The following is a 15,306-nucleotide window of genomic DNA, read 5'->3' as shown; positions in this document are numbered from 1 at the left end:
GAAGTGAGAGGTCCAGCATGTTTAGTGTCTGTGAGACAAAGCCGTAAACGTGAGTTAAAACCCTAATGTCGTATGTTGGTGCCTGTTGTGCTCCATGGACATTGGTGAAGTGTACGGCGTACGGACACCCATGGGAACTGGACGAAGTGAGAGGTCCAGCATGTTTAGTGTCCGTGAGTCGAAGCCGTAAATGAAGTGTTAAGACAAAGCTGCAAGTTAATATCACCAGTTGGTGCCTATTGTGTTCTATGGAATGTATAATATGAACTGTGCATAACCCGGTTTATGACACTTTAATAAACCGCATGGACTGTTTTGTGTTCAAAAATCGTGCCTGACTACGTCAATCCCGTGCCAAGCGAGTGTCCCCCAATACACTTAGTGAGAGCAATCTTACATATGGCGTTCGAATGCGGGCAACGTTCCAGGTGGCACGTTCAGAATTAATTACTGTGGGTCGGCGTGGCCACGAAGATTGCGTCTGGCTGTAACTCGGCGGGGTTACGAAGCTGACAAGCGTCTTGCTGTGGATTGGCGGGTCCACGAAGGTGACAAGCGGCTTGCTGTGGATTGGCGGGTCCACGAAGTTTGTGGTGGAGCCGTGCAGAGCCTTGTGGAGCGTAGCTGCAGTTGCAGCAAGAGGTTCCGCAGCAGCCGGAGCTGCAGTGGCTTGTCGTTGGCAGCCGGAGGTGCCGGTTATATGTGTCTGCAGCGGGAGCTGTGGCAGTACCAGCAGGAGCTGGTGAAGTGACATATAAAAAGATGAAAATTTTTTTTTTTCCCTCTTTCCTCCCAGATCGTGCAGACTCTTAAAGGGCCAGTACAAGCCGAGAGACATAGTGTGTGTACTGTGCGAACTGGGGCCTGAGTGTCGTGGGGGAGTCCACGGAGTGTACCCCAGGGAAGGGGTGGTGTCCCTAAAAGGGATGGTGCCCATAAAAGTGGGCAGTGATCCAAACGGAGATGGGTGTCCAAAAGGGGGTGGAGTCTCAAAAAGGGGCGGTAACCCGAAGAGGGGTAGGAGCCCAAAAAGAGGTGGAATCTTGGGAAATGGTGGTTTCCCAAAAGTGGGCGGAGCATCCCAAAGAGGTACCGCAGACAAATTGGTGCCCAGGGCGAGTAAGTTATATATGTCCGGTATGCTGTGTGAACTATCCACCTGTTGAAAGTTTACGGGGATGTGCCCTGCGGATGCATGAGGTGGAAATGTGCGGACTGATCGATTCGAGGAGCACCGTGACTCTAGTGAGGGTTGCACCCGAGTGGTTTGAAATGCCTGATAGGAGAGTCAGTGTAACCTGCATTCATGGGTACACTAAGGGCTATCCAGTGGCCAGGGTGGTCCTAGAGACAGCCAAGGACAGTGCAATCCATGATGTGGCCATAGTCTCAACCTTACCCTGCCCAGTGATAATTGGCCGAGACTCTAGGTTGTTTACAGAATTGTGGGAGAAGGGAGCTTCTCTACAACAGGAGAATGGAGGACTCTCAGCTGGTGGGGTTGCATACCTTAAAGCATTTATGTCTCCCAAAGTTGAGGGGTCAGACATATTGGTGACCAGAGGTGAAGATACGTCTGCCCAACTTACTGACCTGACATCACCTGAAGTGTGCCACAATATGACTGGTAGTGGACTGGTAGATAAGGATGGGGTTGTTAAACAGAGTGGAACTGTCACCCAGATAGAGAGTGACTGTCGGGGACCTCATACTGTGGGGTGTGATACAGACTCCAGGGGTGACTGTGACTCTGAGGAAGTAAGGGAGTACAGTAAAGAAGAGCCCCACAAGAAGGGCAAGTCCTCCCATCGCCTGAGACGTAAAAGGTGCAAAGAAGTGGTACCAGTTGCACCTTGTGAAGAAATAGGTAAAACTCTGAAGCTGCAGAATGTGGGTGAGCAAGCTGGCCCATCTGAAAATATATTTAAAGAGGTGATAATGCGACACGTGTTAGCCAAAAGAGAACAGGATCATGAAATAGAGCTGATTAAAGAGACAGTGAAAGAACATGTCGAACGAGAAAGGGACCTGAGACAAGTGGCTGAGCACAGGGTCGATGAGCTGGAGAAGGACGTTTCTGAGCTCAGAGGTCACCTGTTCACGTGGCAAAGTGTGTATAAGGCCCTAAGGTAAGATATCGAAGTGCTCAGAGAAGCATTAAGAGACCCTCTACCAGAGAAAGGGTTGGCGCTAAAAGCAGAACAAGATAGTCACCCGGTTGTGACAGGTGTCTTGATGGAAAGATCCATGGCAAAGCAGGAGCCATCCGTTCCTGAAGAGGGTGAGACTCCACTCTACAAGTGCGTGATAGATGTACCCGAAGAGGCGCAAGATGCATGTACCAGAGAGGGTGTGCATGAGGCCTTTAAAAAGGCAGTAGAAGCGTGTAGTGTGTACTGGGCACTAGAGACGAAACAGTTAGTGATACTGTCGACTAAGGAAGTCACAGTGAAGCGGGTAGCTGTCCTGAGAGATATGCACCTACAGTGCCTCCGCACGAAACAGATGATCCTGTTGAGGAATGATGAGGCCAGTCGACGTTTGGAGCAAGCCAGGAAAACACAAAGTCGGCTGGGTTGGTGGAAGACTTCGTCCAAGTACCCAGAAATCTGGTGGGGAAGGTCATTGGCAGATTTGGGAAAGTGATGCAGGAGATGGTGAATATATCCGGTGTGAAGAGACTGAGGATTCCGGCTGATGACGAGGCCCAGGTGGGTGAAGAAGGGATGGTGCCGTTCCTTGTTATCGGGTCCAAGGAGAGTCTAGGGAATATCTGGATGCTCCTCGGGTATCGCGTGGCATACCTGAAAGAAATAGAGCAGCTAAGACTGTATAGACGGCAGGTCAATAAACAGCTGCAGAACATAAGGTGGTGGCCGCCTTTTTCCCAAGGAAAAGGGAACAAAAGGGACCCTCCAAATAATGGAATGGCGGACCACCAAGGACGTTCAGAGAGACAAGGAGGTCGAATATCTGAAAGTGGTAGTTCTACTCCCAGTACAAGGCTAAGGGACATGAACATTAGTAGACTTAGTGATGAAGGGTCAGACTCAGATCAGTCGCTAGGCTCGACTGGACGGTGGACTCATGACCGCACCAACCGTGGGTGGTGGCCATGGAGAGAAAGGCCGGGTAATGGGGCGCACTTGGAAAGTGTCGTGACTAAAGGTTTGGTGACACAGACTGTGACAAAAGGGCCAAAGCTCAAGGCCTACATGTTGACCGCTGGGGGCGGGGTAAACCCAACAAGGGTATGATTATGTGTGATGCTCAAACCCGACTGAGACGGTTCTCTCGACTGGTAGGGCAAGGTAACGTGTGTGACCTGTCTCTAGACCCCAGGTGTATGACAGGTGTTCAACCCCACAAGTTTGAACAGAGGGGGGTATGTGATGCAGTGACCCCTGTGACAGCTAGGGGGCGCTGTGAGTGCTCCTTGGGATGTGCATGGAGGCATATTTTTTGTTATTATGGTGGTGAAACAGTGACTGGCTGTGTTGTGAATGGCCGATATGTGTCGCAGAGGGAGTCTGCGTAGTAAGTCTGATGTAATGTTGTTCTGGGACCTGTAGTACCTCAAGTTTGTATATGTATGGTGTAGCTGTAAGGTAGACTTACTAGGCTAGTTGTGTGAGATGGGTGGGACAAACTAGCCACACATCCACACTCCCATCCAGGGGAGTGGTTAAGGGTATATAATGTGACCAGCGTGTGGGTCACATGTTCCCGTGTGGTTCCAGTGGAAGGTCCTGGAGAGCCTGTGTGTTGGGAGGTTCTGGGAGTAGGACCGGATCCCTGAATGGCACACTGAACAACCTGTGTTGAATTTCCTGGGAGTAGAAGTTCTGAATAGCACATGGTGGGGCTTTGGACCTGGTGATGCTGGAGTGTTGGGAGGTTCTGGGACTAGGACCGGATCCCTGAATAGCACACAGTGACTGTGGTTCTGGACGGACTATGTTGGGGGAAGCTACCGTCCTTCGGTGGGTCTGGACTGACTAAGATATGCCGTCCAGGCAAGTTGGTGATCCCTGTGAGGCAGCTTTCCCGGAGGAGTGGACTGACAAGAAGTGAGCAGGTGGAGCAGGAGCTCCCGTCAGGTACCTTTTACAGACTGTTGGTGCTTGCAATGTTCTATGAACTGTGTGGTCTCCCACGGTGACTGAACGGAGTGAGGTTCGGCGTGTTTAGAGACCGCGACCCAGTGTCATATGCGCTGTATGTGACTTGGGACATTGGTGAAGTGTACGGCGTACAGACACCCATGGTAACTGGGCGAAGTGAGAGGTCCGGCATGTTTAGTGTCTGTGAGACAAAGCCGTAAACGTGAGTTAAAATCATAATGTCGTATGTTGGTGCCTGTTGTGCTCCATGGACATTGGTGAAGTGTACGGCGTACGGACACCCATGGGAACTGGACGAAGTGAGAGGTCCAGCATGTTTAGTGTCCGTGAGTCGAAGCCGTAAATGAAGTGTTAAGACAAAGCTGCAAGTTAATATCACCAGTTGGTGCCTATTGTGTTCTATGGAATGTATAATATGAACTGTGCATAACCCGGTTTATGACACTTTAATAAACCGCATGGACTGTTTTGTGTTCAAAAATCGTGCCTGACTACGTCAATCCCGTGCCAAGCGAGTGTCCCCCAATACCCTCTGTGAGAGCAATCTTACACTGGTTACAGATATGCAGGAGCACAAATGACGTTTGTATGAATCAGGGAGAAGGGAAAAAGTTTCTACTGAACCCAAGTCGTGCCCCTGCAGTGCTCCTGCCCTTACAAGGACAGTCTCCAAGTAAGGCTACTAAATTGTACACACCAAACCATGTAGAATCTCCCTATGCGTTTCCTCCCCCATTCGGGGGATTCATCAGGGGAGAGAAATATGAAAAATGTTGGAGTTTAGAAGCTCCCGCATTGGCAGGTAGCTCTCATGTCCAGTCACCCCAGTTTAGGTTTGGACTACTTTTTTATGCCAGGCATGTGGTCCTTATTGATTATTATTATTATTATTCATTTATATAGCACAATTAATTCCATGGTGTTGTACATGAGAAGGGGTTACATACAAAATACAAATATCACTTACAGTAAACAAAACTAACAATGATAGACTGGTACAGAGGGAAGAGGACCCTGCCCTTGCAAGCTTATATTCTACAGGATTATGGGGAAGGAGACAGTAGGTCGAGGGTTGCAGTAGCACCGATGGTGTTGAGGTGGCCGTGTGGTCATTACAGGTTGTAAGCTTCTTTGCAGAGATGGGTTTTCAGGTTTCTTTTGAAGGATCCAAATATGGTGGATAACCGGAAGTGTTGGGGAACAGAATTCCATAGGATGGGGGATATTCGGGAGAATTCTTGGAAGCGATTGGGTGAGGAGCGAATAAGCGTGGAGGAAAGGAGGAGGTGTTGGGAGGACTGGAGATTACGTGAGGGAAGATATTGAGAGATTAATTTGGAAATATACAAAGGAGAAAGGTTATGGATGGCTTTGTAGGTCAGTGTTAGGCTACGTTCACATTAGCGTTTCCCGACTCAGCGTCGGGAAACGCAGCGGCGACGCATGCGTCATGCGCCCCTATATTTAACATGGGGGACGCATGGACATGCGTTGTGCTGCGTTGTGCGACGCATGCGTTTTTTTTGCTGCAAGCGTCGGGCAAAGAAAACGCAACAAGTTGCATTTTTTTTGCGTCGAAATTTCGGCAAAAAACGACGCATGCGTCGCAAAATGCAGCGTTTTTGCGTGCGTTTTGGTGCGTTTTTATTTGCGTTGTGAACGTAGCCTTAGTAGTCTAAACTGGATACGCTGGGAAATTGGGAGCCCGTGAAGGGATTTGCAAAGAGGGGAAGCATGAGTGTAGGGAGGAGAGAAATTAATTAGTCGGGCAGCAGAGTTAAGGACGGACTGGTGCGAGAGTGTTAAGGTACCTTCACACATAACGATTTCGTTAACGATATTGTTGCTTTTTGTGACGTAGCAACGATATCGTTGGCCCCTGCTGGGAGATCGTTGGTCGCTGGGAGTGATCAGGACCTTTTTTTGGTCGCTGATCACCCGCTGTCATCGCTGAATCGGCGTGTGTGACGCCGATCCAGCGATGTGTTCACTGGTAACTAGGGTATACATCGGGTTACTAAGCACAGGGCCACGCTTAGTAACCCGATATTTACCCTGGTTACCATTGTAAATGTAAAAAAAAAAAAACACTACATACTCACATTCCGGTGTCTGTCACGTCCCTCGCCGTCAGCTTCCCGCACTGACTAAGAGCGCTGGACGGAAAGCACAGCGGTGATGTCACCGCAGTGCTGTGCTTTACGGCCGGCGCTGACAGTCAGTGCAGGGAAGCTGACGGCGAGGGACATGACAGACACCGGAATATAAGTATGTAGTGTTTTTGTTTTTTTTACATTTACAATGGTAACCAGGGTAAATATCGGGTTACTAAGCACGGCCCTGCGCTTAGTAACCCGATGTTTACCATGGTTACCTGGGGACTTCGGCATCGTTGGTCGCTGGAGAGCTGTCTGTGTGACAGCTCTCCAGCGACCACACAACGACTTACCAATGGTAAATCGTTTAGTGTAATGGTACCTTTAGAAGGTACAGTGCCAGCAAAAAAAATCTTTACAAGACTGCCAAATAGCAAAACCGGCTGAGCTGCACATAGCAACCAATCAGAGGGCAGCTTTCGCTTTACCAGAGAAGTGAAAACTGAGCGTTGATTGGTTGATATTTGCAACAAAGCCAGCTTTAATATTAGACAGTTTTTTATTATCTCCCCCATTGTGTACACTTTTAAAAAGTGAAATTATGATGTGGATTTTATATGTAAAGTTTTTTTTTTTGCTGCGCAAATGTAAAGATTTTTTTTGCCGGCACTGTAGGCCACAGAGGAGGATGTTGCAGTAGTCAAGGCGGAGATGATTAGGGCATGCACGAGCATTTTGATAGAGTGAGGGTTGAGGAAAGGATGGATTCTGGAAATATTTATGAGCTGGAGGTGACATGAGATGGCGAGAGCTTGGATATGCAGTTTGAAGGACAGGGCAGAGTCCAGGGTTACTCCGAGGCAGCGGATTTTGGGGACAGGGGAATGTGTGATTTCATTTATTTTGATAAATTGATCAGGTAGGGAAGATGTGCAAGATGGAGGAAAGATAATTAGTTCAGATTTGTCCACATTGAGCTTAAGGAAGCGAGAGGAAGATGATATGGCTGATAGACACTCAGGGATTCTGGTGAGCAGAGAGGTGACATCTGAGCCAGAGAGGTAGATCTGAGTGTCATCAGCATATAGATGGTACTGGAAGCCATAGGACCTTATGATTTGTCCCAGCTCAAGTGTATAGATTTAGGAGAGCAAGAGCCCTAGGACAGAGCCTTGAGGGACACCAACAGAGAGGGGGCAAGATGAAGAGGAAGTATAGGAGTAGGAAACGCTAAATGTGCGGTTGGTAAGGTCTGAGGAGATCCAAGATAGGCGGTATAAAGAAGAAAAGAGCCGGCACTCACCGATCGTCCGGAACAGGTACCTTTATTGAAGTGCGGTTAAAACATCTTCACGGCCGGGGGTGCTAAACAAGGAGAGCGGCAAGCATGACGATGGCCATTTCGCGCCTAGTGTGCGCTTCTACGGGTCATTGATTTTCATGTGCATTCACCTACTTGAAGCGGCACACACATGTAGTAGACTGCGTCTAGATGTTAGCCTTAAGTAGGTGTAGGTGCCTGAAAATGATGCACATCAATATTGCACGTTAGTGCATATGCTCGAATCCCATTTTGTGGGGAGTTCTGGACGTAAACCTCGATGAGACCAACGAACATGCACAAAAACAGAACATGAAAGGGCCCCAATATACAACTTTGATTTTATTTTCAGGAATCATCTTCATGCATACATTTTTATATCTTTGGGCATTTACGAAGGTAGCAATAATAAAGGGGTATTTTTAAGTTCTTAAGATTGCTTTAATTATCATGAAATTAAACAAGTAATATACTTTCCAGCCGCCATCTTCTGTTCTTGGTGCTGCTCTGGTCGTCTGTTGCAGATTGTGAGCTGCTGGATCGCTCCATGGTTTGTTGAGTGAGCTGGAAGTCCCTACTCAGACTTAAGGTACCGTCACATTAAGCGACGCTGCAGCGATATAGACAACGATGCCGATCGCTGCAGCGTCGCTGTGTGGTCGCTGGAGAGCTGTCACACAGACAGCTCTCCAGCGACCAACGATGCCGAAGTCCCCGGGTACCCAGGGTAAACATCGGGTTACTAAGCGCAGGGCCGCGCTTAGTAACCCGATGTTTACCCTGGTTACCATTGTAAACGTAAAAAAAAAAAAAACACTACATACTTACATTCCGGTGTCTGTCGCGTCCCCTGGCGTCCGCTTCCCTGCACTGTGTAAGCTCCGGCCGTAAAGCAGAGCGGTGACGTCACCGCTGTGCTCTGCTTTATGGCCGGCCGGCGCTGACACAGGATGCAGGAGGAGTGCAGGGAAGCGAACGCCAGGGGACGCGACAGACACCGGAATGTAATTATGTAGTGTTTTTTTTTTACATTTACAATGGTAACCAGGGTAAACATCGGGTTACTAAGCGCGGCCCTGCGCTTAGTGACCCGATGTTTACCCTGGTTACAAGTGAAGACATCGCTGGATCGGCATCACACACGCCTATTCAGCGATGTCAGCGGGAGATCCAGCGACGAAACAAAGTTCTGGCCTTCTAGCTCCGACCAGCGATGTCACAGCAGGATCCAGATCGCTGCTGCGTGTCAAACACAACGATATCGCTTTCCAGGACGCTGCAATGTCACGGATCGCTATCGTTATCGTTCTGAAGTTGCTCAGTGTGAAGGTACCTTTACACTGAGAGCTTGTGACCGTCGCTTCTTTCTTCTGGTCAGTCAGAAGTTGCAGTCACAAGATAGAGGACTGTTACCGGAGAAGTGCCGGGAACAGCTGAATACAGTGGCTGGTAAGTGTATTACTTGCCTGGGAGCTTGCATTAGTGGCACCACTCCAGCACTGAAATAATTAACGCCAGAGTGCTGCTTTAGATAGGCAGCATGAAAATAAGCAAGTTTGCAATTGACTTACTCTTTCGGTTGTCATTCTCCTGCCAAGAAAACTTCTATCTTTCTTAGTGTACAGCTGATTTCCATGGTGCTCACCCACTAGCACATGGCCAGACCCTGGCAGAGAGTAGTTACATTCCAGGAAAGTGAATAACTTTTAACATCCCTGTCTCCTCTTCAGTCCACTAATTACCACACATTAATTAGCTACTCGGCTTTCTTCTATTCAGCTCCTGACAAGCTGCTGTTATAAGTCTGCAAAATAGTCAGTCCTCATCGTCTTCTCCCAGATCAGGTCTCCTATTGGCTCTTGCAGCCTGGAACTGAGTGCTTATTAAAATGCCTTGTTGTCTCAGTATGCAATTACAGTGATTGCAGTGTGGACTCTCAACAGACTCCTCATACCTGAATGTCTTACAGCAGAACTTTTGCTGAGCTTTTTTGGTTTTAAAACTACAGCTCTACCACTAATCACAACTGTCAGCCACGAGGAGAGCCCGCCCTGCCATAAACCGGGAAGTAAGGAAACTGCATAGCTCCGAGTCAGTCAAGAGAAAACTTGAGAATAACCCATTTAACATTTATTTTTCTATTCGCCACGACAGCATCCACTAGAGAGAGGGGATCCACCCCTAGGAACAGGAAACCTACAGAGATAAAAGGGGCGGCCCCCCCTCGCTCCTCAGTTGGTTTCCTGTTCCTAGATGGAGACCCACAGAGAAGACTCTATGGATTTAGGAAGAGGAAGACCTGCCTGAACTACCGCCTGTACAACTCTGCTGAGCGGCAGGGGTTCCAGAGCAGGTAGACAGAGTCGGGGGAAGGATCCTGCGGACTCCCCCCTCATCTAGTGTGGCTGACAGGCAGCCTGAAGATATCCAACGGTCTCCCTGCTGGGACACCGTTGTGGAGACGCCGACAGTGTGGGTACCTGGTGCGGCCGGTAATAGAGGACGTCCTCCGGTGTGCGTCTGAGCAGCGGTGAGACTGTTCCGCGATCCGAGGCCCTCCTGTCCCTCCAAGGTAAGAGGTGACATGGTGGGATGCAGCAGGCAGTGGCGTCTCCCGGCATACAGGACGCGGGCGCATGCGCAGTAGCGTCGGCGTCCCGGAAATGGAGATGAACTTCCGGGGCACGGTGTTGGAGATCATTTCCGGGGGGAACCGCCATATTGGATTCCCCCATGCGGTGCCATTACTCTGAACGCCGGATTTGTAAGTAAAAAAAAAAAAAAAAAAGAGACAAAGCAAGGGGTGTGTACATTACTACACTATAAAGTATAGTCAGTAAGTGCAGTCAGTGTGCCATTATGTCGTCCCAAGAGGAGGTCAGGGTGCACCCTATGGAAGAGCCATTAGTCCCTAGTGGTGAAGCCAGGAAAAGGAATAGTGGACACTCTAAAATAAGTGACTCCACTGATAAATCAGGAAGAAAATCCTCCCGTTCCACACCCCAGGCTAAGACATCTCCGCAGCCGGTATAAATATTACGCTTGACTCAGTAAACCCACCCAGTCTATAGTCTCTGCAATTCTCTCTAGTGGGTGCTGTCGTGGCGAATAGAAAATACCGGATTACGTACCGGTAATGCTCTTTTATAGAGCCCACGACAGCACCCGTTCACATCCCTCCCTTTTCTGTATATAGTTGCACATGGTGCTTGTTTGGTGAGGTGTAAATATTAGAAAGATATAATATGAGGTTGTAAATATGTATATATATATATGTATATACCTGAACCTGTTAACTAAAACTTGGCGGCGGTTCCTCCTATTCTCTGTAAAACAACTGAGGAGCGAGGGGGGGCCGCCCCTTTTATCTCTCTGTAGGTTTCCTGTTCCTAGGGGCGGATCCCCTCTCTCTAGTGGGTGCTGTCGTGGGCTCTATAAAAGAGCATTACCGGTACGTAATCCGGTATTTCATTTTAGGAAAGGAGTGATTTTGACCAATGCACTATTCTGGTTGTTGGGGGGATGAAGTCGAGTTAAAGAGAATTTGTCAGGATGATCTTGTAAAGACATGGCGATTTAATACGGATTACATTGATACCTTTAGTGAAGAAATCTGCTTTGTTCTTCTTTAATCCCCATTTGAAGTTTTCACCTGAGATTTTGGTACACAGGGGCAGGACTGTGCACCTAGATTTTTCCCTGACTGTGATCCCTCAGCCACTTCGCCTGCCTTAGGTTTTTGAATAACAGATCACTGCATTTTCAGTGACTTTCATAATGTTTTAATTTTTTTTAAATCCCTTTAAAGATGTTGAAACAAAACAGAAGCGTTTATGAAATATCACTAGATGGCAAATGTCTACCTGGAGGCCTGCAGGCTAGCACATTGTATACAGCAAAAAAATATGAAGAATTTTGGTAGTCACTGTATAACCTCTTTCTCGTAGCCTTCATTGGGGGACACAGGAACTATGGGTTATATGCTCCCAACTAAGGATACATCTTAGAAAAAAAAAGCGGAGTCTTCCCCAACAGGCTACACCTTGGCAGCTGACATCTAGCTATTTAGTGCAAAAAAAAGTAGTAAGAGCAAAGCCAAGACCTCCACCCCCTAAACAAGAGAAGTGATATGTCCCCCAATAAAGGCTAAAGGAAAGATTTTATAGAGAGAATCAAATATCTTAATTTCTTAGTCAAGTCATTAGGGGACTTGTGAACCAAGGACAGTAATGCAAAAGGAAGAATAGCATCATGTTACTACCCAAGCAAATGCCGCTTGTAGTACCCCTTCTGCAAAGACTGCATCCCTAAACGGAAAGGTAAAAGCTCCACAAAGTCCTGTGGACTAGTAGAAGAGATGCCTGAAGGCTTCTGAAGCAGAAGGCTTCTACCACACGGGAGAAGGTGAGAAATGCCCTGACAGGGACATCCTAGCTAAGCCCGATCTTCCACAGTGGCAGATCAAAAGCAGTGCACAAATGGTAGATATAGAGACGGTCCGACCTCTGCGAGAGTGTACCGGGATGACCAAGAAGGCATCCGAACATCAGAATGGAGGTGTGAGAGACAGTGCTGCACAGTTTTGACTAAGTCAGATTGTCTAAAAACCTCTCAGGGAGATGAAAGGCGAAATGCTTATAGGAAGGAGAGCAGTCTCCTCATTAAGGTGAAAGGACGGTTCAGAACGCAAGACCAGAACAGAGACAAGCCATGGCCAACGCTTGGAACCTCACCTGATGGAAGAGAATGCTATGATGCAAAAAGAAAAAAAATAACACAATGGAGAGATACAGCTCTGGCAAAAATTAAGAGACCAGTGCAAAATGTTCAGTTTGTCTGATTTTTCTCTTACTAGGTATACTTTTGAGTAAAATGTACATTGTTCTTTTATTCTATAAACTTCTGACAACATGTCTCCAAAGTTCCAAGCAATAAATGTTGTATTTTTTTTTTCTGAAAAGGAGAAATGGTCAAAATGAAAACAAAACCCCAGTGCTTTCAGACCTCAAATAATGCAAAGAAAACAAGTTCATAATCATTTAGAAACAACAATACTAAGGTTTTTAACTCAGGAAGAGTTCAGACATCAATATTTTGTGGAATAACCATGATTTTTTTTTTTTTAAATATTAAATTTTACAAAGAAATGGATGGGGGAGGGGAAGGGAAATAGGTCAGGAAGGGGTAACTAGGAGGGGGTGGGAAAGGGGAGAGGAGAGGGGTTTAAGAGGACTTGAAGGTAAGTTACAAAACCATTACATTACAAACAGTAATAATCAAAACTAACAGTACATTTCTATGTGTACCTTTAAGGGAAAAGTTCAGACCATCTAGCCCATTTTCTAACAGATTTATCATAACAGTTATTAATCATTCAAAGTTTGAGCTCGAATGACCTATGTAGAGATGTTTTGTCAATTATATCCTTAATAGAGGGTAGTTCTGGAGTTTTCCAATAGAAGGCAATGTTGTTTTTTGTTACTAGCAGGATATGGATAACTATTGGTCTAAGGGAGTGGTCTATCTGGTCCATGTCCAACGAGAGAAGTGCTAGTTGTGGTGTCAATGTCAAGTCTTTGTTCAGAATTATATTAATAAGATCTGAGACCTTGATTCTTGGGCAGTTCCAGAAAATATGTATTAATGACCACAATTCCTCCAACATATAGATAAGTGCACTGGGTTAATTTGAAACAGTCTAGCTGGGGTGTAATACCATCTAGTTAGAAGCTTGTGGTAAGATTCTTGAAGCGACATGGATAGAGTAGATGCGTATGTCAGACAAATTGCTTGTTCCCAGCCTTTTGGGTCAATTGTGTAGAATACGGATTCCCATTTTGACATGTAAGATGATTTGACAAACTCTGTGTTGTTGTTAAACCAATTGTATATGTAATTCAGACTCCAGAAGACCTTATGGCCAATATTACAAATTAGGTTAGCTACCGGTTCAGCGAGAAGGTTTTTTTTTTGGCTAATGAAATGTTTTACTTGATCTTTTAGTATCAAAAATTGAAGAAAGGCCGATGAGGGAACATTAAGTTGGGATTTTATAAAAAAACAAAAGAAACACAATCTTTACCATCATGGATGTTTCTTAATTTTTCAATCCAGAATTCTCTCCAGATGGGGTCCAGCAATTGTTTGTTAAGAGATAAAATGAATGAAAGAGGTACATTTTTTAACAAGTTGAACCTGAGCAACCCTTTCTTTGGCTTGGATAATTTCTTTCATGCTGCGGATGAAATATGAGGTGTGTACTGTAATAGTCGTTCTTGTTTAGAAGTTGGTTTATTATGATTGAGCTAGGTGAGATGTTGTTGTTGAAGGTTAGCTCCAAATCCAACAGTGCTTGGGTTTCTTTTTGAGACCACCAATAAATAATTTTGTTTTATCAAGTTCGTGTAATAATACGCCGAGATGTTTGGTAGTCCGGCACCTCCACAAAATTTTAACTTTTGAATAAAATATTAGTGGCAGTTCTCACCTTCTTGTTCCCCCAGATATAAGAGTTGAGTGTAGATTGTACACTGTTTAAGTACGATACTCAGGGCCGGCTCCAGGTTTTTGAGGGCCCCGGGCGAAAGAGTCTCAGTGGACCCCCCCTTTAACACATACCACGATTCATGATCGCATATAACACAGCCATTTAGTATATAACATAGCCAACGTAGTATATAACACAGCCACGTAGCATATAACACAGCCATGTAGTATATAACAGCCCACGTAGCATATAACACAGCCACGTAGTATAAAGGACAGCCCACATAGCATATAACCCAGACATGTAGTATATAGCACAGACATGCATCATAGAAAAATTAGTTGGCGCACCACAATGATATCAAATAAATAAATATATATTGGGGGTGCAAAACAATGGCTAATACGCAGAGCAGATAATAAACAAGAAAAGAAAAGCCACTATAATGTATGCACACCACCAAAAGTTATAATAAGTCACACAAGCTTTATTGGTAACATATAAAAACAATTAAAACCATACACACAAAACTCCCTCCATATACGTGTGCCCAACACACAATACTTCCATATAGTAGTGGAAAACATGCATCAAATATGGCAGATAATGAAATAGTATACACAAATAATTACTGGCAAAGCCGCCCTGTCCTGATCAGCAAAAGATATATCTGTCAATAGCAAAACCCTGTCAGGCTGCAGCTTACCCACAGCAAATAGTCCTCCTGGTATATAATGAGTAGGGCACATGCAAATATGGCCAAATAATTACCCCAAATAGGAAAAAGGAGCACGGCTGTCACCCGTCCTGAGCATAAGAGGGGAACATGCTGCGGCAGCTAGAAGGTGATCCAGACAGAAGGCTCACAAAATATAGAGACAATATAGCAAGGACTGGGCAGCCAGCAAGTGAAGGGCAACAGAGGGAGAGCCTTTTTATATGTTACCAATAAAGCTTGTGTGACTTATTATAACTTTTGGTGGTGTGCATACATTATAGTGGCTTTTCTTTTCTTGTTTAATATAGCACAGACATGTAGCATACAGCACAGCCGCCCTCCCCCCAAGAATGGCCCCATAGTCCAGTACTCACTGTTATAGTTACAAAAAAAAAATCCTCACCTTTCAACGTGCCTGCGCTGCTCCCTGCTCTGGTCTCGGCGGCTGCCGCTGCACTGCCTGACACACAGGGAGTGCGCGATGACATCATCGCGCACCTGCAGCGGCAGTGTCAGAGTGGGGAATGATGGGAGAGGGAGCGTCAGGTGACACTCTCTCC

The sequence above is a fragment of the Ranitomeya imitator genome, chromosome 2 (assembly GCF_032444005.1).
Source record: "Ranitomeya imitator isolate aRanImi1 chromosome 2, aRanImi1.pri, whole genome shotgun sequence".
Taxonomy (NCBI): domain Eukaryota; kingdom Metazoa; phylum Chordata; class Amphibia; order Anura; family Dendrobatidae; genus Ranitomeya; species Ranitomeya imitator.
This window is presented reverse-complemented; position numbering follows the sequence as displayed.